Genomic DNA, 23,748 nt, shown 5'->3' on the forward strand with positions numbered 1-23,748 from the left:
TAATAGTAACCATTAAAATAATGGACATATAGTCTATGACTTTCGAATCAAGAGGGAGGGAAAAAAAGGAATGCAGAAAACTAACCATCTAACAGAAGAGGAAAAAAAACAGCAAAGAGGCCGGGCTTGGTGGTTCAGGCCTGTAATCCCAGCACTTTGGGAGGCCAAGGCAGGCAGATCACTTGAGGTCAGGAGTCCGAGACCAGCCTGACCAATATGGTGAAACCCCGTCCATACTAAAAATACAAATATTAGCCACACATGGTGGTACATGCCTGTAGTCCCAGCTACTCGGGAGACTGACACAGGACAATCACTTGAACCTGGGAGGCAGAGACTGCAGGGAACCAAGATCGTGCAACTCCAGCCTGGACAACAAAGCTAGACTCAAAAAAAAAAAAAAAAAAAAAAACAGCAAGTAAATGGATCAGAAAATATAAAATTCAGAGAGCAGAAATAAGTCTACTTTTTCAAATAGTTTAATCTCACATATTACAAGTCAAAGATTAAGGGGAAAAAAGTCAGGTATCAGTAGCGAAAAAGACAGCATTAATAGGGATAGAGACTATATTACAATAAAAGGAACAAACTACAAAGAACATTGAATAATGTTCATGAATCTGAAAGTTTCTAACACACAGCTTCAACAATGTATATAACAAAAACTGACCACTTGAGAAGCTGTCAACTCTGATGAAAAATTTAACATGCTTTTTTTTTTTTTGACATGGGATCTCCCTATGTTGCCCAGGCTGGTCTTAAATGATCCTTCCACCTCAGCCTCCCAAGTAGCTGGGACTACAAGCAAGCGCCATCATGCTCAGCAGAGAAAGTTAACATATACTTCTGTATTAGTCTGTTTTCACACTGCTATAAAGACATACCCGATGCTGGGTAATTTATAAAGAAAAGAGGTTTAATTGATTCATAGTTCCACATGGCTGGGGAAGCCTCAGGAAACTTACAATTATGGCAGAAGGGGAAGAGACACGTCTTCCATTGCAGCTAGAGAGAGACAGCAAATGAGAACAGGGAAAACTGCCTTATAAACCAATCAGCTCTCGACCAGGCATGGTGGCTCATACCTGTAATCTGACCACTTTGGGAGGCCAAGGCAGGTGTATCACCTGAGGCCAGGAGTTCAAGACCAGCCTGGTCAACATGGTAAAACCCTGTTTCTATGAAAAATACAAAAATCAGCCAGGCATGGTGGTGTGTGCCTGTAATCCCAGCTACTAGGAAGGCTGAGGCATTAGAATCACTTGAGCCCGGGAGGCAGAGTTTGCAGTCAGCCAAGACCCCACCACTGCACCACTCTGCCTGGATGACAGAGCAGGACCTTGTCGCAAACAAACAAACAAAACCATCAGATCTCATGAGAACTCACTATCACGAGAACAGCAGCATGGGGGAAACCACCCCCATGATCCAATCACCTCCCACCGTGTGCCTCCCTGGACATGTGGGGATTATGGGGATCACAATTCAAGACGAGAAGCCACATCCACTTCTATCAGAGACTGACAGTTCAAGCAGACAAAATATCAGGAAAGGCAGAAACACTGACAAAGAACATTAATAACCTTTCTCTAACGAACATACAGAAACCTACCTCCAAAGTGAGGAGTCACAGATTTTTTTTTAAGGTATAAAGCATGTATCTCTGACTTCTGAATTTAACAGATAAGTAAAACTTCCTTCAAATTAGAAGAACAAATATAATTTTACCAACTTTTCATTTTTCCAAATGAGATTCAGAAAAGAACAACTAACTACTATTACTAACATTTAAGAAAAGATGGTTTTTAAATTTAAAAAAGTCAAAAAAGAAAAAAGGCAATCTAAAATAAAACCTTTTTCTAACTAATCATGGACTGTGAAGATTTTCTTAGAAAATGGCACCACAGCAGAGAATTGTACAATTCAATATTTCTTAACTTTTTTGATCTCAGGAAAAAGAAACATACAGATATTTCCATTTAATAGTGAGTCTTTGGTATAACAGTTTCCTTGTTTTACATTTGAGAAAACAAGTGACTACAGAGGTTAAGTGATTTACCTGTAATTACTCAGTTAAGAGGAAAGTGGGAAAGAAGGCATGAGACAAAACCTTCCCTCTATCCTTGCCATCATGCCACACCTGCCACGGGTCCAATTCAATTAACAAATACTTCCTGAATGCCCACAGTATAAGGTTTTACAATTAATAAAATGAACTGTAAAATACAGCATGGGAGGAGGTCAGGGAGAGGAGACCAAGAGAATCACCTGTGGAGGCGGCGTCTCTACATACTCGGGAATACTACCCTTAATAGTGGGCCACAGTTACAGAATCCAGTGTAACCTGCCCTTCGGGAAGCCTAAACTTCAGGAGAAAAGGAAAGCTGAGAACCACTGATTCAAATCCATACATCTCAAGTAGTTTATAATCTACTTGTAAAAGCAAAGTAAGTAGAAAAACATTTCAAAAAAGGAAATATAACGCAAGAGTAGAGGGAGACACACACAAAAAGAAAACACAAACCCTGATTACAGTGACTTTAGAATAATTTTTTTAAAGCCTGAAGATCAACAGAAGCCTCGTGAAATTAAATCTTGAGTAAAGCTTGAGTGCACTTTGATAAGTTAGTTATTAAATGTGCATATCCTGGGATACTCATTTTCAGGAGGAAAATGTAGAGTTATTGCAAAGACAAAGGCAGGCTTTAAGTCTCTCCTTGAGAGCAAACAGGACCACAGCCAAGAACCACAGATACATGAGCAGAGATTATGAGAAAAGTGTGTGTGCTAAAGAGACAATCACATTAAAACACACACACACACACACACACACACACACACACACACACACACACACACACACACACACACACACACACACACACACACAGGGTATGGAGAAGTTGTGTATTTAGAGAAAACAGGAATAATTTTCATGCATGTAACTTCTAGTTAAGTGCATGTATATTTCAAATACCTCCTGCAATTCCACTAAGATGACAAATTTTGAAAAACAAATGAATTTTAAAGTTACAGGGACAAAGAGAAAGAGGAGGCTAGCGCATTCAACAAATTTTGGAAGCTAGAAAGCTGACAGACAAGTGGCCAGTGAGTTCACGACAAGAGAAAACTTTTCAACCTAAACCCTACGTGGTAGGAGGAAGCCGAAAATGAACAGGTCAATTTTTAGGAATTGGAGGCATCACATTCCTCTGAAGCCTGAGGGTAACAGGAACTGTTGGAAATTAGCATAAGGAGTAGTTAAACCGCTAGCTCCCCACCCTCTAGACAGGAGACTGCTCCCCTTCCAGAGGCTAAACATTTCCTACTTAGCAAAATTCAACCAGAGTAATAATAGCCTGGGAATACACCCAGAATTGGTGTGGGAGGGAGAAGGGGTGTCAGAGACCAGAAGAAAAAGTGAAAGCTGTCTGCTGAAATCAGTAATCAGCCCCCATCCCAGAGTGCTTACAGCCACGCTCTTGCCTGCCAGGATTCCTCTTTGGGGAAATCAGCCCAACAAGAAAAATATATATATTTAACAGAATATTTTTTAAGAAGTTGGTCTCATGGAAAACAGACCAGAAAAGGTAAGAAAATCACAGTAGCTATGAAGTTGTCATACATCCAACCACCAGGAATTCCAAAAAGAGAAAAATGACAAAATGGATGGGGAGGAAAAAGTATTAAAGAAATAACAAGAAAAACTTCTGAATGACGTGAGCTTCCAGAATAAAGGGACCCATGAAATATTTGGACCCAAAATACAACGAATGAGTAAAGGACCTATATCAAGGTACATCAATGTGAAATTTCTCAACACAAGGGACTAAAGGAAGACCCTAAAATATCTCAGGGCATGAGGTCATAAGGCATACGGTTAGGCAGATGTCAAGCAGAAAGAATCAAAACAGCACGAACTCCTCAAAAGGGATACTGGAAGCTATGAAACAATGATATAATGCCTTCAAAATTTTGAGGAAAAATTATTCCCAACCAGAAATCATATATCTAGCCAATACAATGTACAGCTAAAAAATAAATTTGCTTTCATCTTAATAAACCAAAAAAATGGCATACCAACAACAGAGTAGGGACAAGCCTTTTTGAAAACGACACAGAACTTTTTAAACAATCAAAATGGATCCAAAATTCCTTAAAATGTCACTGAAACAGTTAAGTGAAAAAAACCAACAGAAAAAAATCAATCCTGCCTTTTTGGATGAAGAAAATACTGTACAGAGACTCACTAGTCCAACTAACCTTACAGCAATGATTCTCATCCTTTCTTCAAAGGTGATAGAACATTAAAGGTACTATTTGTGTTTAAAATGTATATGGGCAATTTTAATCATCTTTCAATATTTTAAAGGTTAGTATACATTAACAGAAATCCTCAGGAGTGCCCTAAAAATCTGAACTGTGGCTGGGCATGATGGCTTACACCTGTAATCCCAGCACTTAGGGAGGCCAAGGCGGGAGGAACACAGAGTCCATGAGTTTGAGACTAATGTGGGCAACATAATGAGACCCCGTCTCTACAAAAAATTTAAAAATTAGCTGGGCATGGTGGTACATGCCTATAGTCACAGCTACTTGGGGGGCAGATAGAAGACAGGAGCTTGAGGTGAAGAAGAGCAAGGAACAGAGCAAAGACCAAAATAAAACACACACAACAAATTTAGGGACAAGTCTCTTTAAAAACCAAAAGAGCTCTGCTGAGCTGCAAAGGAGTTCCAAGTTCTACCTGAAACCAGCAAGTCTAAAAGGGCCTTGACCTTACTTCTCTAAACTCTCTTACTAGTTTCTTGAGTTATTGGCTTGACCAGACAAGCAAGAAAAACTCTAACCATAACAATCAAGACCTAAAGGCCTGACCTTTAAACTAAATCAAGAGCTTTGATCTGAAATACCAACAAAGGGTTACTGAGTCCCTCAACACATACCAAAAAATAATTTGAAACAGAAATTCATTTGAATGATGGCAAGGTTTACTTAGACATTTGCATCGACAGGGTATTACAGCACATAATATGCTTAGTACAGAGCCTAGTACAAAATGTTAGCTGCTCCTGCTGTTTCTTCCATTACCATTTCTGACTGAAAGAAAAACTGTTAAATGAGACGGGTAAAAAGGAATTTGGGGATGCAGAAATGCTGTTATTACAACTGCTACAACTTATAATCAGTACCACTTTGGACGAAGAGATCAAAGGTGAATCCAAGTATCTATCATTACACTCCATTAAAAAATAAGCACTGAAAGACATTCAAAATAGATCTCATAACTAACTCAATACCTGGACATAACTGAAGTTCATGTATAAATTGTTCTGTATTTCATACTTACTGTAAAAATAATGTGAAGCATGGAATCTATCAAATTCCTGGTTATCTCAACTTCTCCAAATTACATTTAGAATTACCTCTATCCCACCCAAGTGACCTATCAAAAATACCTACAAAAAGTATAATTAAGGTACCACAGTCCAGTAAGCACTTCCTCTTTTGACCTCTTTCAGAATTTCTCTACTCTATTTTTTTTTTTTTTTTTGAGACAGTTCTCACTATGTTGCCCAGTCTGGAGTGTAGTGGCTATTCACAAACACAATCATGAGGCACTACAGCCTCAAACTCTCAAACTCCTGGGTTCCAGTGATCCTTCCACCTCAGCCTTCCCCAGTAGCTGGGACTATAGGAACAAGCTACTGCACCCAGCTAATCCCATTCAATTTTCCAATTAATCACTTACTGCTTTGAAGTGTCATCTCTGATACTGCTATTCTACCTTTTACATTTCTATTTTCCCAACTATATAGTAAGCTTACCCTTAAGGATAAGGCCTGTAACTTTTTGCACATCCAGGCATTTAGTACAAAGTAGGTACTGTGTGGATTGACTAAAGATACTAGAATCTTATACAAAACCAGAGACTAACTGTTCACAAACTTTCTCACCCAAACACATAAAAGATAGAAACAATTCAGTGTCACTATGGTAATGATATAATGATTCTAATATGATGTACATAGTCCACCATCTCACACCATAGCATGTAAGGATGGAGAAGCAAGAGCTTCATAAACAGGTACTGGCATACTGGCTTCAAAAATGAACAGTGGTCCCTGTTTCAACATTCAAATGGAGACCAGGTGTGGTGACTCACGCCTATAATCCCTACACTCTGGGAGGCCGAGGCGGGTGGATCATCTGAGGTCAGGAGTTTGAGACCAGCCTGGCCAATATGGTGAAACCCCGTCTCTACTAAAAATACAAAAATTAGCTGGGTGTGGTGACGCACGCCTGTAATCCTAACTACCTGGGAGGCTGAGGCGAGAGAATCGCTTGACCCCAGGAGGCAGAAGTTGCAGTTAGTCGATCACAGCACTGCACTCCAGCCAGGGCGACAGCGCAAGACTCCATCTCAAAAAAAGAAAAATAAGCATAGAGACTGTCACTTTATACATGGTCTCCTCTCCTCCATCAAACCCCATGCAAAAGGGAAGAAAAGATATATGATAGTGATCCTGTCCTCTGCCAACAGATTAAAATTTTAATACAGTTTTTTAAAAAATTCACGTAGACAAAAGATAACAGTTAATATACTGTTTTTAAAGGCTGGAGCACAGTCCTTTACTATGACATTTTGTTTTTATCTAAAAATATTTAAAACTTTAGTTCATATAGGCCGGGCACAGTGGCTCATGCCTGTAATCCCAGCACTTTGGGAGGCCAAGGCAGGCGGATCACAACGTCAGGAGTTTGAGACCAGCCTGGCCAATATGGTGAAACCCTGTCTCTACTAAAAATACAAATATTAGCCTGGTGTGGTGGCGTGCACCTGTAGTCCCAGCTACTCAGGAGGCTGAGGCAGGAGAATTGCTTGAACCCAGGAGGTGAAGGTTGCAGTGAGCCAATATCGCACCACTGCACTCCAGCCTGGGTGACAGAGCGAGACTCCGTCTCAAAAAAAAAAAAAGACCTGTACTCAGAGACCCACCACTACACAGCTGTACAGCAAGGGAACCACATTATCTCCTTCAACTCAAATTGCTTCCCCAACAACATTGTCAGGATGTTAAATAAAACAATGTTTGGAAAACACAGTGCTTCACGTGTAGTAACAATGCTAAACATAACACTTAAAATGTGCAAACCTCATGATTTACCTTATCAGCCTCTAAATATTATATAATTCTAGCCCAGAAACTTACAATCCTCAATCTCCAAAGGGAGACATCCACAAAACAATAATTTACTATAATGTCAGTTTCTATCGGCATTTCACATAATCACATAAATAAAACTTCTGTATCGATTATAAAACTCACAGTCCATTAGGTTTTTAAAATATCTCTAATGTAAAAGATTCTCCAACATTTATATCAAACCATGATTAACAAAAAGTTCCTGGTCAGGGGTGGTGGCTCATGCCTGTAATCCCAGCACTTTGGGAGGCCGAAGCAGATGGATCACTTGAGCCCAAGAGTTCGAGATCAGTCTGGGCAACACGGTAAAACCCGAAACCTCACCTCTACTAAAAATACAAAAATTAGCCAGGCGTGGTAGCACGCACCTGTAATCCCAGCTACTCAGGAGGCTGAGGCATGAGAATCCCTTGAACCTGGGAAGCAGAGGTCACAGTGAGCTGAGATCACACCACGGCACTCCAGCCCGGGCAACAGAGTGAGACTCTATCAAAAAAAAAAAAAAAAAAAAAGGAAGGAAGGAAGGAAAAGCTCCTCTGTGATACACTGAGCTTTGTAATTTTTTAGCCATTGTTTTTGTCTTGGCTTCAAGAAAGTCTAAAAACTGATTCTACTTAATTTGACACTTCACTAACATTTCTACCAACTTTCCCATCCAGAACTTCTTATTCCTTCCCCTCTGTTAGACCCAGGCAGACCCTTAAAAACTGTCTAGTCTCACATCCTTGTCTTATGAGTAACAAGAAGGCTTTCAGATATAAGGCCTCTTTTGATTAGAAACAAAATATGTGATGTATAAAACATATGTGTAAAATAAACACACGATCTTTTTCAAATTCACACAAAAGATCCTGCAACTTCATCACATATTCACTAAAAACTGCAAAATACCCAAAAAAAATGGCACATATGACTAATAACCCCTTGAAAACTGACCACAAATAATATCAAAATACTCTCTTAGGCACAGCTATGAAATAATAAGCCCTATTTCCAATAAACTTTACATGCAAACAGATGTGTCTTCTTTGTATTAATCATACTGGCAAGCTACACATTTATTTCAACAATAATGCCCCACACCCAAAAGATTTTTGGAGTTTTCCTTTTGGAAGTGGCATTAAGATTTCTTTAGAATGCCACCACATACCCAGTCCCCAGTACAATGCCTGACACGCAGTAGGCATGCAAACTATTAAATGAATATACACAATAGTAGTATTTCAGTGCAGACATGTCTCTGAAAATAGAAAACATTCAGTCCTAAAGCTTACTAATTAAACGGATGATAAAGCAGAGTAGTTCTTTTTTCTTTTTTTCGTATCAGAAGAGTAACCTGCTGATGACATCATAACAAGGTTTGAGGGAGGCACATCTCACATATGCATATGAATACCCAATCATCACGCTTATAACAGACTACAAAATGATCCTGAGTAGTTTTTACAAAATACTATTTCATAGAAAATACAACCTGAGTCTGAGCAGAGTCATAGTAAAGAACTAATCGCTAGCTCACGTTTCAATCTTTAAGTCTCAGAATACATCAAATATTTTACATTTCCTAAACAATGCACCTAATCAATCACCTGACTATATAAGTAATACTAGTGATGTCAAAGAAACACATTTATATTGACTTGCCTTGTGATTCTGACCTAGATGCTTTTAAGGGGGCCTCTGTGATGTTAAACCAACTGTCGAGTTCAATAATTCCCTCAGGAAATTGTTTGTTAGTAGTTACGCTTCCATAATATGTATTATTCTGTCCAATGCCATAAATGTTAAGTACTTATAGTTTGTTTTCAAATACATGGTATCAGACTTTTCTTAAACATTCATAGTACCCAAATATCTTTCTAAATAATTATGCTTTACTATTAATTTATCATTTTTCCTAATGATCACAGTGGTTTAAAAGAAATCCATAAAAAATAAAAATAAAAAAATAAAAAGAAATCCATAAATTATTTGATACTTCTCCCATCAAGAGGTAGTCTAATTACTCTTCCTCATACATAAGCTAGCCTGATGACTTGCTTCTCTCAAAGGTAATGAGGCAGAAGTGATGCTGCAAAACTTCTAAGGTTAGGTCACAAAAAGGAATTCCAGCCTGGTTTTATTTCTTGGGATGCATACCTTTGAAACTCTGAGCTACCATGTTAAGAACTCTGGCTAATCGAAGTCTCCATGTTAAAGAGACTACACAGATAGAGATGCCTAAGGAATCCCAGCTGTTGCAGACCCCAGTTGTTTGAGTCTTTAAATGAAGAAGCCTTCTAGATGACTCCAGCATTTGACTGCAACTACATGAGAAACATAGAGTAAGAACCACCTAGTAAGTACTGTCAATTCCCAGAAGAGATAATAATAATGTATGATTGTTGTTTTACCCATTAAGTTTGGGTTGGTTTACTGACCAGCAATAAAAAATCAGGATGATGAACAAAAAAAGAACCTCAACATTTTCTTGGGCCCTGGCTCCACTGGTATATGACTAAAGCCTCATTTATGCTTCATCTTTACTATCTTCCTTACCATCTTCCTTCTACTGCACTACATTTAAAAAACAAATTTTCTTCCTATTAAGGATTTTTTTTTTTTTTTTTTTTTTTTTTTTGAGACGGAGTCTCCTCTGTCGCCCAGGCTGGACTGAAGTGGCACAGTCTCGGCTCACTGCAAGCTCCGCCTCCCGGGTTCACACCATTCTCCTGCCTCGGCCTCCCAAGTAGCTGGGACTACAGGTGCCTGCCACCACGCCTGGCTAATTTTTTGTATTTTTAGTAGAGACGGGGTTTCACCGTGTTAGCCAGGATGGTCTTGATCTCCTGACCTCGTGATCCACCCGCCTCGGCCTCCCAAAGTGTTGGGATTACAGGCGTGAGCCACCGCGCACAGCCAAGAAGGATTATTTTTTAAAAAACAAAAAACTTTCTGTTAATTTACATCTATGAACTTCCTTCAACATTTATTTCAAATACTTATTTACAAATCTATTTAACCATAGACTCATCTGAATAGTACATGTTTGCTCAAAATAAAAGCCAATCCTTACGTAGCATCAAGAAGCAACACTTTGGGCCAGGCATGGTGGCTGACACCTGTAATCCCAGTACTTTGGGAGGCTGAGGTGGGCAGATCACTTGAGGTCAGGAGTTGAAGACCAACAGGCCAAAATGGTGAAACCCCATCTCTACTAAAAATACAAAAATTAGCCTAGCGTGGTGGCAGGCGCCTGTAATCCCAGCTACTCGGAAGGCTGAGCTGAGATCGTGCCATTGCACTCCAGCCTCGGCAACAGCAAGACTCTGTCTCAAAAAAAAAAAAAAAAAAAGCCACACTTTTATATATACAACTGACAGGCCAACTCTCAACAATCACACCTGGTAATGTATACTGATAGAATATTATTTCCTCATCCCTGCAGTCAGGAGAGCGCATAAGGAAACAAAAGTTGACAAAGCCAAAACCCTCACCAACCATTAATCTCTTAGAAAAATAGTCTCCAAACATCCCTGTAAATTTAACAAGTGCACAAACTGGCCTATTGCTTCCACATCTTTTGAAGCTAAGCCACTGCTAGTCATAGGATGTTAATCTGACAATACCATGTAATCCAGCGCAAAATATTTGCAAAATGAAGTTGCGAATCTTGCAAAAGGTACAAGACTTCATGAGGTCTAGAGAAAGCAATGTTGAGAAATTCAACAAAACGTACATACACGTCAGTGACAACAAACAAACATATAAACAGACCAATTAAAAGACAATGAATATCAAGGCTGGGTGTGGTGGCTCGCCCCTGTGATCCCAACACTTTGGGAGGCCGAGGCGGGAGAATCCCTAGAGCCCAAGAGTTTAAGATCAGCCTGGGCACCACAGTGAGACCCCATCTCTACTTCAAAGGCCGAGGTGGGAGAATCACTTCAGCCTGGGAGGTTGATGCTGCAGTGTACAGTGATGGTGCCACTGCACTCCATCCTGGGCAGCAGAGCAAGACCCTGTCTCAAAGAAAAGAAAACTGAAAGTGACAATTGTGCTTTAACATAGAATGTCAACATCAAATGATTACATGTAGCCCTTGGAAAAACCACAAATATGTTTGTAAAAATTACTCCATGATAAAATTCAAATGAAACCAAATGCAGCATGTGAACTTTGACTGAACTCTGGTTTAAAAATTCCCACTATTATACACAGACATTTTGAGGACAGGTGGAGAAAAATGAATATACGCTGAGTATTGGATGATATTAGGGAATTTTTGTTAATTTCCTATGAAGTGTGATAATGGTAAAGTGGCTATATAGAAAAAGGAGAAAAAGGTTCATATTTAGAAGATACAAGCACATGCATTTAAAAATGAAGTACTACAATGACTGCAACTTTCAAATAGTTCTAAGTTATTTACATACACACATATTTTGCAAATATAGCAAAATCTTAGTAAGTTAGGCAGGAATATCATCACCCTTATTCAGCCAAGAAGTTACAGAAGATACATCCTCCTCCATCTACAATCCTTAGGATTAAAGGTTTTCTTATAAAAGGGAGGAGGGAAATATGTCAGAAGCGTTCAAACCACAGCAAATCCATCCTGAATTGTAGACGCTGGTTAAAGTAAGGCTGAGACCTACTAGGCCGCATTCCCAGACGGTTATAGGCATTCTAAGACACAGGATGAGATAGAAGGTCAGCACAAGACATAGGTCATAAAGACCTTGCTGGTAAAACAGGTAGCAGTAAAGAAGCCAGTTAAAACCCACCAAAACTGAGAGGGCAATGTAAGTGACCTCTGGTAGTCCTCACTGCTATACTCCCAACAGTGCCATGACAGTTTACAAACACGATGGCAACATCAGGAAGTTACCCCATATGGTCTAAAAACGGGAGGAACCCTCAGTTCCTAGTAATTGCCTACCCCCTTCCCAGAAAAACTCATGAATAATCCCTATTATTAAGATCAGAAAATAACATTCTATCAGTATATGTTACCAGTGTGATTGTTGAGAGTTGGCCTGTCAGGTGTATTATTTACTAGGGTATATGCTATTGTTTAGCATATAATCAAGAAATAACCATAAAAATTAGCAATCAGCAGCCTTTGGGGACTGCTCTGCCTATGGAGTAGCCATTCTCTATTCCTTTACCTTTACAATAAACTTGCTTTCACTCAAAAAAAAAAAATTTACTGAATCTAGAAGTTATTATCTACCTTCTAAAAGGTTATCCAGATAATTCATAGTTCATTCTTTCAATTCTTCTGCATGTTTGAAAATGTTTACAATAGAATACTGGAAAAAACAAAAATAAAAATCTCACTAAAGCTACACAAACACACACACACCTCCCAGTCAAGAATCTCCATTTAAGGAAGGCCTCCTAAAGAAAATACAGAAAAAAAAAAAAAAAAGGTAAAGTTATAATGTGCTCTCCTTCAATGTTATCAGGACTATTAGATACCAAAAAAAAAACTTCCAAACACTTCATTCATTCTTTATCCTAAAGATCAGAATATAGTGACAAGAACTAGTTTTTATAAAAATACAGGATTCTGCTTAGTTTTGAAGTTCAAATTAATTTAATAGAGATATATGCTAATGTACCTCAGGCACTACAGACGCAAAGGCAACAATGAGCCTGTTATCAAAGAGGTCTCCCCACAGCTCTCCCAGATGACACTCACAAGCACAAACTGAAGGAAGAGCAAGTTTAAAGAGGAGCATTGCACCAAAGATAAGAATGTGTAATAAATCACTTAAAGATACTACAAAGAATAGTAGTTCAACGGGCTTTCCCATCATTTTCAACTGATTACAATTTTTAATAAGACACTTCAAATAGATAAAATGTATGAAAATTAAACACTACATATTTCAAAAGTGCTTCATGCAAAATCTTGTCACTAGAATGTGAACCCCACAGGGGCAGACATTTTTGCCTGTTTTCCTGGCTGATGCAGTCCAAGTGTCTGGCCCAAAACAAGCCCTCAGTAAATTATTTGTTGACTAACAATGAATGAACGAAACTTTCAGTCAATTTTTTTTAAATGCCTTATGGGAATCTTCATTTATATTTAAGTTATGATGAAAATTCTGGTCAATTTACTAGGGGAAAAAAGGGCTTAAATTTTACTACAATTTTTTTACAAGTTGTCTTCTCCCAGAGTTAATCCTGAATGTAAAAACGGAAACAACAGACAGTGGTTCATGCTAGTAATCCCAGCACTTTGGGAAGCCAAGACGGGCGGATCACGAGGTCAAGAGTTCGAGACCAGCATGGCCAACATGGTGAAACCCTGTCTCTACTAAAAATACAAAAAATTAGCCAGGCATGGTAGCACACGCCTGTAAGTCCCAGCTACTCAGGAGGCTGAGGCAGGAGAATCGCTTGAACCTGGGAGGCGGAGGTTGCAATGAGCCGAGATCATGCCACTGCACCCCAGTCAGGGGGACAGAGCAAAGTTTCTTTTAAGAAGTTTCTAGAGCCAGGCATGGTGGCTCATGCCTGTAATCCCAGCGCTTTGAGAGGCTGAGGAAGGTGGATCACTTGAGGCCAGGAGTTCGAGACCAGCCTGGCCAGCATGGAGAAACTCCATCTCTACTAAAAATACAAAAATTAGCCGAGGATGGTGGCACACGCCTGGAGTCCCAGCTGCTCTGGAGGCTGAGGCACAAGAATTGCTTGAACCAGGGAGGCGGTGGTTGCAGTGAGCCAAGATCCTGCCACTGCACTCCAGCCTGGGCAACAGAGCAAGACTCTGTCTTAAAAAATAACAACAAAAAGTTTCTAGAGGAAAAAATATTTTAGATGAAACTAAATTACTATTCTTTATTCAATGATTTTCAAGTTCTTATTTTAGGTGAATAGTTAAATAAGCTAAAACACTTTCCTAGGAATTTATTCTTTTTCTTTTTCTTGAGACGGACTCTCACTCTCGCCCAGGCTGGAGTGCAGTGGCACAGTCGGCTCACTGCAACCTCTGCCTCCCAGGTTCAAGCCATTCTCCTGCCTCAGCTTCCTGAGTAGCTGGGATTACAATCGCACACCACCACGTCTAGCTAATTTTTGTATTTTTAGTAGAGACAGGGTTTCACCATTTTGGTCAGGCTGGTCTCTTAACTCCTGACCTCATCATCTGTCCGCCTTGGCCTCCCAAAGTGCTGGGGTTACAGGCGCAAGCCACTGCGTCTGGCCAGAATTTATTCTTTTTCTATTATTAAAATAATATATACTCATATACAGAAGTATATAAAATACAAAATCATATCAGGAAATATCAAAAGTAATCAACCATAACCCAGAGCCAAGTATATCATCATTTTGTTTTAGCACTTACGAAACTTTAGTCTTTACCACAGTTAATATCATAGACTTTTTCACCTCTTAGATAAAAAAAACACATTGTCTTTTATTCAGCTCCGTGATTCTACTGGTCTCTCTGAAAGATCTGCAGTTTTTTTCCCAATAACAGTGAGGCATTTGAACTGAATCATCCATTCAAGCTTGATCATCTTCATTAACAATAGCAAACACCAGCAACTTGGCTGGGGAGAGGTGAAGTACATTCTTTGTAGCCACGAAATCAAGCAACTTGCCTACACGGAAAATGGAATTCACACCCCTTAGTGCATTGGTTCCATTACTCTATGCCTAACCAACTACATTAACCAGTTATGGCCAATTTATGGCCTAGCACATCATATTTACTTGATCATGATATGACTAAAGTCATTATTGAAGATAATCAACAAGGTATCCTTTTCTACAAGAAAATTATTCAACTGACTTGAAACTCTATGTACTCATCAGTCTAAGCATTCTGGGCTTCTTTTAGTTCCTCAAATACACAGCAGTCTCTCACCTTAGGGTCTCCACATGTGCTGTTCCTTCTGCCTAGAGAGCTCTTCCAGTTCTTAACACCTTGTCCTACGTCCTACATCCTACATCCTACAGCTCTCCCACCAGCCTCTCTCAGCCTACCTCCTTTTCATTCACTATCCTTATTCTCATTTTCAACACTTCTTCAGGTAAGCTTTTCCCCTGCCCGAGACTGAACTGGTGCTTCTAATGAAGAATCCTGAACTTTCCCTTTTCACTGTACTTGTCACACTGTCCTGTAATTGTCTCTTTTTCATGAACCAAACACCACCACCGGACACCCAAGACTAGAATTGACAGGCAGCAGACGCCCCCAAACCTTGCTGAATAAACACTCTTTTAATGATTTCACATATATATATATTTATATATATACACACACACACCTGTTTAGATACATATACACAGTGTATTCATATTTATAATTACATATATACACAAACATACATACACACAAACAGTGTGTGTTCACATTAATATATAATTACATACACACACACACACACAGAAAAACAAGTAACTTCCTCTACCCTTTTCAAAGGAAAAGCAACAAGGCTAAGTTAATGTAGGGTGGAGTCTTTGCCACTTATCATCTAAGCACTCCAGCCCTCAGTTTCCTCAGCTATAAAATAAAATCCTAAAATCGTCCTTGGTGTAAAGTTTTGATGAACATCTCAAAACATTCTATTCAGCAGTGTCAAGTTACAAGGTAATATCTACTACAGTCTAATACACAGAACAACGGGTTTCCTGGAAAACAGAAGTTAAAAAGTTTCTCATTGAGCACGTGGCAGTACTAGGACCTACTAAACAGCATTCCCAAAAAACAAGAGCAACACTCTTAATCCATTAGAAATCAAAGGTAAACAAACATTTTCAACTCAGAAGGTGATATGCCATCATCAATGCGCTTTTGCTTTATCATATACTTGATAAAGCTGCACTCCAGCCTGAGTGACAGAGTGAGACTCCATGTCAAAAATAAAATCAAATAAAGGGGGAAGGGGTGGGGGAGCAATACAGAAGACCTGGGGATGTTTTTTAAGAGCTCCTCTTCAGTTAAACTAACCAGATAGCAAGAGCTTAGAAAGCTCTATTTTCTGTCCACTACTCCTAAATACCTATTAGAATAAGTACAAAAAAAGTAGAAGAGCAGGTCTGAGGCAGGAAATAAAAATCAAACCTTAAAATGGCAGAACTGGCCAACATATATCAAATGTAACTCATAAAACAATATCTATAGCTCTACAGTCACACAGATTCAAGGCTGAAATGAACTTTCAGACATTAAATACACCTCATCTTACAATTGAGTAAAATGAAACTCACTGCATGAAAATGATTATGTGACTGTTTAGTGGAATGACCAAGCCTCCTAACTCCAACTCTATAGTCTTTCCAGTTCTCAGAGCTGTCTTCCATAGGGCCTGTCTGTGGTAGGTACACAATACCTTTCGGATACACAGTATCACTTTTCAAATTCTGCAAGAATTGCTTGATAATTAGTGTCAATATCATAAAACAAACTTTCCAAAGATATATAAAATTTTATTACAAAACTTAACAGCTATATCTAAATTCAAATATATATATATATATATAAAATATATATTTTTTTTTTCTTGAGACGGAGTCTCGCTCTGTCACCAGACTGGACTGCAGTGGTGCGATCTCAGCTCACTGCAACCTCCGACTCCCCGGTTCAAGCGATTCTCCTGCCTCAGCCTCCCAAGTAGCTGGGATTACAGGCACACGCCACCACACCCAGCTAATTTTTTTGTATTTTTAGTAGAGACGGAGTTTCACCTTGTTGGCCAGGATGGTCTCGATCTCCTGACCTCGTGATCTGCCCGTCTCGGCCACCCTAAGTGCTGGGATTACAGGCGTGAGTCACCACGCCCGGCCTGGTCTCATTTTTAAGTATCTCTGTGCGAGCAGCATTTGAAGAGGCCACATAGTCAATCCCAGCCTGTGCACGATGAGCAAACAGACTCTCTGTAAGGCTCAGATATCCTATCTTCCCTCCATCAATGCCTATAAACCAAAATTCACCAAGCTCAAGAAAACTGAAGGAAGAGGATAAACCAGTCCCCACATCCTGCAACGTAGTCTTCAAAGTCCTTCCTACACAACCATTAGATCCTTCTTCCCTATCACTTATATTATCAATTAGCACTTAATTCCTTCTTTACATGTCTGTCTCCTCATCAAACTGAAAGCTCCATGAGGGCAGAGGCCAGCCATCTTTGTATTCCAGTGTATACACAGGTTAGCTGGCAAAGTATTTGTTGTATTGAGTTAAAGAATAAAAATCTAGCCGGGCACGGTGGCTCACGCCTGTAATCCCAGTACTTTGGGAGGCTGAGGCAGACGATCACCTGAGGTCAGGAGTTCAAGATCAGCCTGGCCAATATGCCGAAATCACGTCTCTACCAAAAATACAAAAGATTAGCCAGGCGTGGTGGCGGGCGCCTGTAATCCCAGCTACTCAGGAGGCTGAGACAGAAGAATCGCTTGAACCCAGGAGGTGGAGGTTGCAGTGAGCTGAGATTGCCATTGTACTCCACCCTGGGCTACAAGAGTGAAACTCTCCCACAAACAAAAAAAAAAATCTTTTTCCCACTTCCCCTGTTCACTTATTTTCCATTCATCAACATAATTAAGTAAAAGAAATCATGGACAATCATAGATTCACAGTTCTTTCTCCGAGTAATTCTATAATATAAAAATCCTTTTCCAAATATTCCATGTTCATGGACTGGAAGAATCAGTATTGTTAAATGTCTATACTACCCAAAGCAATCTATACATTCAATGCAATCTCTATCAAAATACCAATGACATTCTTCACAGAAATAGAAAATACAATCCTAAAATTTATATGGAATCACAGAAGACCCAAAATAGCCAAAGCTATCCTGAGCAAAATAACAAAATTGGAGGAATCACATTGCCTGACTTCAAACTATACTACAGAGCTATAGTAACCAAAAAAGCATGGTACTGGCATAAAAACAGACACACAGACCAGCGGAACAGAAACAAGAACCCAGAAACAAATCCATATATTTACAGTGAACTTATTTTCAACAAAGGTGCCAAGAACATATACTGGGGAAAAAACAGTCTCTTCAATAAATGATGCTCAGAAAATTGGATGTCCATATGCAGAAGAATAAAACTAGACCCGTCTCTCACCATACTCAGAAATCAAATTGAAATGGATTAAACTTAAATCTAAGAGCTCAAAGTTTGAAAATTCCCCCCCAAAAATTGGGGAAACTCTCCAGGACACTGGACTGGGCAAAGATTTCTTGAGTAGTACCCTACAAGCACAGGCAACTAAAGCAAAAATGGACAAATGGGATCACATCAAGTTAAAAAGCTTCTGCAGGCTGGGTGCGGTGGCTCATGCCTGTAATCCCAGCACTTTGGGAGGCCAAGGAGGCTAGATCACGAGGTCAGGAGTTCGAGACAAGCCTAGCCAACATGGTCAAACCCTGTCTCTACTAAAAATACAAAAATTAGCTGGGCATGGTGGTGTGCGCCTGTAATCCCAGGTACTCGGGAGGCTAAGGCAGGAAAATCACTTGAACCCAGGAGGCAGAGGTTGCCGTGAGCCGAGATCGCGCCACTGCACTCCACCCTGGGCAACAGAGCAAGACTCCATCTCAAAAAATAAAAATAAAAATAAAAAATAAAAAGCTCTGCAAAGCAAAGAAAACAATCCACCAAGTGAAGAGACAATACACAAAATGGGAGAAAATATTTACAAACTATCCATCTGATAAGGGATTAATAATGAGAATATATAAGGAGCTCAAACAACTTTATAAGAAAAAATCTAATAATCTAATTAAAAATGAGCAAAAGGTCTGAATAGACATTTCTCAAAAGACATATAAATCGCAAACAGGTATATGATGAAAAAAAGCTATTCCCTACCACAATCACAAGAGCATGGAAATAGGAGTTAAAAAAAGACCAAATGATCCAGCCCAAATCTCTCATTTTACAAATGACTTGTATCATTTACTCAAGGTCATATCATCATATGACCAGTTAGTGTTGGATACAAAGAACAAATTCACGATCTTGCTTACTCCAACTTACATTCTATCTACCACCACATCAGACTGTCTAAAAATTTAAATCACTACATAATATATATTAACTCATCAATTTTTTTTTTTTTTTTTTTTTTTTGAGACAGAGTCTCACTCTGTCACCCAGGCTAGAGTGCAATGGCATGATCTCGGCTTACTGCAACCTCCACCTCCCAGGTTCAAGTGATTCTCCTGCCTCAGCCTCATGAGTAGCTAGGATTACAGGTGCTCGCCACCACACCCGGCTAATTTTTGTACTTTTAGTAAAGACAGGGTTTCGCCACTTTGGCCATGCTGGTCTCGAACTCCTGACCTCAGGTGATCGGCCAGCTTCGGCCTCCCAAAGTGCTGAGATTACAGGCGTGAGCCGTTGTGCCCACCTATATCTCATCAATTTACAATCACATCTAAAAATGCAAAGTTTTCTTTAAACTATGTCTTCAAATCTATGTTATCTTAGAATAAACAATTTTTGGCTGGGTGCAGTGGCTCACACCTGTAATCCGAACACTTTGGGAGGCGAAAGCAGGTGGATCACGAGGTCAGGAGTTCGAGATCAGCCTGGCCAACATGGTGAAACCCAGTCTCTACTAAAAATACAAAAAATTAGCTGGGCTTGGTGGCAGGCACCTGTAGTCCCAGCTACTCAGGAGGCTGAGGCAGGAGAATTGCTTGAACCCAGGAGGTGGAGGTTGCAGTGAGCCGAGATGGCACCGCTGCACTCCAGCAGCGACAGAGCAAGACTCTGTCTCAGAAAAAAAAAAAAAAAAAAAAATTCAAAAATGCACATGGGGAAAATGTTTCTATCTCTAGTATTTTGACATGGATGCCAAAAATATCTGGCATAATATGTTACCATTGAAGGAAGTTGGGTGATGGATCCATGGTACCCCTCTGTACCAATTTTGCATCTTCTTTTGAGTCTGTAATTACTTCAAAATAAAAGGTTAGAAAAACAAGCTAGGTGCAGTGGCACTCACCTGTAATCCTAGCTACTTGTCTGTAATCCCAGCTACTCAGGAAGCTGAGGCAAGAGGGCTGCTTGAGCCCAGGAGTTCAAGATCAGCCTAGGCAACACAGCAAGACCCTGTCTCAAACAAAAAGAAAGGTAGAAAAACAATACATGGCATACTCACCTGATGCCACTCCCTGAGCTCGCTAATCTATAACCTCACTCTTCTCCAAGCTTTCCCCAAGCCAGAAAAAGTTCCAAACACTTCTCAACCCAAAGTTTCAGGATGGTTTGGTGTGGCAATTGAAACACACCAGCCATCCCTGGCCTAGCACTTTTTGCACATGAGAAGCACACAAGCATTTACTCAACAAGAAAAACTAATCTAACACTGTTCTCAAACTCTGTGCAGGCAATATCATGGCAAATATTTACCATGCCCAAACTCTACCTTTTGTAGCAGTCTTTCATAGTGCTACTATCTATGGATGAGCCTCATTTCTCCCAACTAGACTGTGACCTTACAAGCACCGAAATGCATTTTAAAAAGCTATCCTTTCAGTATCTCACAGTTGTGTAGAGGACCTAGAATTTATGTAACTTAATCTAAATTTTTCCAATTTCGTCGTTAAAAAAAAAGAAGCGAACAAAAACAAACTACTCTAGCTTAGAGACAGAGAGACACACACAAAATCAAGGAACAGGAAAATATCCTACTCTCAAACAGACAGGTATAAAACCTGTAAGTCGAAGGGGAGAAGGAAGGTTGGCGGCAGTGAAGAGCTGGCAAGTTTGGCCCTATTTGCCATCATCAATCAATGTTAAGACAAAGAAAAGAGGGTAAGAGCCTTTTTACTCAGTGGTCTTAAAGCTTTGCTGCTCCTGATGACAGTCCATCCCATGAGAAGCACTGTTTTAAATCAAGAGACCTCCTAACTGGGAAAAGCCACCACAATCCATGATTTTACTACAATTTGACTAGGTTATGTCACTCATACAATAATTCAATTCAACTGTCAGAAAAACCTTCTACTTTAAAAAAAAAAAAAAGCTTAAACATATCATGTCCCCAATCCCCAAAAAATGCTATTACCTCTCAATAATGTCTTAAAATTGACCAAAGGAAGACAAAGACTGAATCTTCATGTCAATTGAAGAAGTTTTTACATTCCCAGAGCCCTCTGAAAAGCAAAGAGACCCTAGGGAAAAGCAAATACCAACTGTCCTCGAGTCCCTGCCACTCTAGAGTTTCATGAAACCAGAAACATTCAGGGATGGTATGGGGTGGCTGCTAATTCCTGTGCTGTACTACAGTACTGACTCCTGTCTCTGCAGGCAAGTGTCATATGTACTCTTCAGTAGCTCTCGGCTCTCAAAAGTAGCAGAAAGATGAACAGATGCCAACGAAATCAGCCCACATGTCATCTCTGACCTGCAAACCATGGCCTGCCAACATACACTACAGAAGTCACTCATTTCTGTTTCTGCATCCTCTAGGCAGTGACAAAATCCTACCAGGAATCGTCTCACGTAGCAGGAATTTGGGTTCATCCTCCTATTGGCAACTCTAGGAGGCAAAAAAAAAAAAAAAAAGTACTTCCCCCAAAAAACAACTACAGAAACTAAAGGTCCCACTGCCCACACTCCCCCTACTCAATTATTCTCTAATCTATATATAATAATCAGAAGAATACCTGATAAGCAGAAAAAACACAATCACTTAAGGAAAACACCTAAGGATTTCCTGGAGATGAAGACAAGTTTAAACATCACTAGAAATATAAGCCTATTAAGAGAATGAATGTTTAGCCAGGCATGGTGGCTCATGCTTATAATCCGAGCACTTTGGGGGCTGAGGCAGGAGAATCACTTGAGTCTCAGAGTTTGAGACCAGCCTGGGCAACATGGTGAAACCCCATCTCTATGAAAAATACAAAAATTAGCCAGGTGTGGTGGCATGCACCTGTAGTCCCAGCTACTAGGAAAGCTGAGGTGGAAGGACTACCTGAGCCTGGGAGATTGAGATTGCAGTGAGCCAATACTGCATCACTGCACTCCAGGTTGAGTGACAGAGCGAGACCTTGTCTCAAAAAAAAAAGAGAATGAATGTTTATAAACTACACTCGCCCACAATTTCATAAAAATCATTTGATTGCTGATGCTTCCTTAAAAGACTTAAAGTAGGGTTTGTAGAGGCAGATGATGTTACAGAGCAATAACTGAACAAGTTCGAATTACTTCTGGACAAGAAACAAAGCCACTACTACAACATAAGAGAACAGATAATCAGCTGAAAAACCTAATACCCCTCTCCCCAAAGCTTTCCATATAAAACTCTGTTTTCATCATTTAGAAATTAAAATAACCCTACCATATTGTCTGTGCTTTCTTAGCTTTCTCCATCAAATTAACTTCCTAATCTCAAATTTAGCTTTTCTTAAGGCTTAAAAAACCATCTTCCTCCACTTCTCACTTCATAACAAGGAGGCTGTCACGGAAAACACCCAAATGAAATTTCCACCATGTCCCTAAGTAAGAGTCTTGGAGACACAGGTAAGGCCATCTCTGGAGTTCCAGGTTGTCTGTGAGGTAGACCTGGTATCTGAATTCAAGTAAAGACCTGGAGTACCTCATCGCCTGAATTCTAAACAGCAGATTCATGCTGGAGCAGAGCCAATTTCTTGAAACGGCAGGTTCTCGACACTTCTATATCACAGAAATGGAGCCTGAACTCACGGGGAAGAAAATAAAAACTTATCTACTGATCCATTCATCACAGTGCTTTGTAGCCGAGCCACTATCATAATCTTTATAACTAGCAATCTAGAATACAACCATTACATATAATGGAATTCTAAAATATAATCTTTTTACATATACTAGTATGTTTTTTAATTAACATAAAAATTTGCTGTCAAGAAAAATCTAGGTTTTTATTATCAGTGGACTTTTCCTATGAAAAATATTGTGATAAATTGAAGCCAAGAAAAACTTCAGGCCAGCCATGGTGTCTCCTGCCTGTAATCCCAGCATTTTGGGAGGCCAAAGTGGGAAGACAGCTGAGGCCAGGAGTCTGAGACCAGCCTGGGCAACACAGCAAGACCATGTCTCTAATTTTAAAGAAATAAATAAGGCCAGGCACAGTGGTTCATGCCTGTAATCCCAGCACCTTGGAGAGGCTGAGACGGGATAATTGCTTGAGCCCAGGAGTTCGAGACCAGCCTGGGCAACATAGAGAGACTCCATCTCTACAAAAAATTAAAAATTAGCCAGGTGTGGTAATGCAAGCCTGTAGTCCCAGACACTCAGGAGGCTGAGGCAGGAGGATCGCTTGAGCCCAGAAGGTCAAGGCTGCAGTGAGCCATGTTCACATCACTACACTCCAGCCTGGGCAATAGAGTGAAAGCCTGTCTCAAAAAAAATTAAAATAATAAATAAACAAGAAAAAAATAAAGACTAGAGAATAGCTAGAAAGAGTAAACTACCCAAATTTATATCAGCTAGAAAGCAGATTTAAAAATTGTGGTACAGTCATGAAATAAGTACTACTTTTTTTGTTTGTTTTGAAACAGAGTCTCACTCTGTTGCCCAGGCTGGAATG

At 39.7% G+C, this 23,748-nt stretch overlaps 1 protein-coding gene and 1 pseudogene across 6 annotated transcripts in view; both read right to left on the reverse strand.

Moving 5' to 3' along the window:
* UBR5 (ubiquitin protein ligase E3 component n-recognin 5) overlaps positions 1 to 23,748 on the reverse strand; it is a 152,441-nt gene that overhangs the window by 119,735 nt on the left and 8,958 nt on the right. The gene's annotated exons all lie outside the window — the stretch shown is intronic.
* Positions 8,530 to 8,639, reverse strand: LOC129043335 (small nucleolar RNA U13; annotated as a pseudogene).

Source organism: Pongo pygmaeus, chromosome 7 (assembly GCF_028885625.2).
Source record: "Pongo pygmaeus isolate AG05252 chromosome 7, NHGRI_mPonPyg2-v2.0_pri, whole genome shotgun sequence".
Taxonomy (NCBI): domain Eukaryota; kingdom Metazoa; phylum Chordata; class Mammalia; order Primates; family Hominidae; genus Pongo; species Pongo pygmaeus.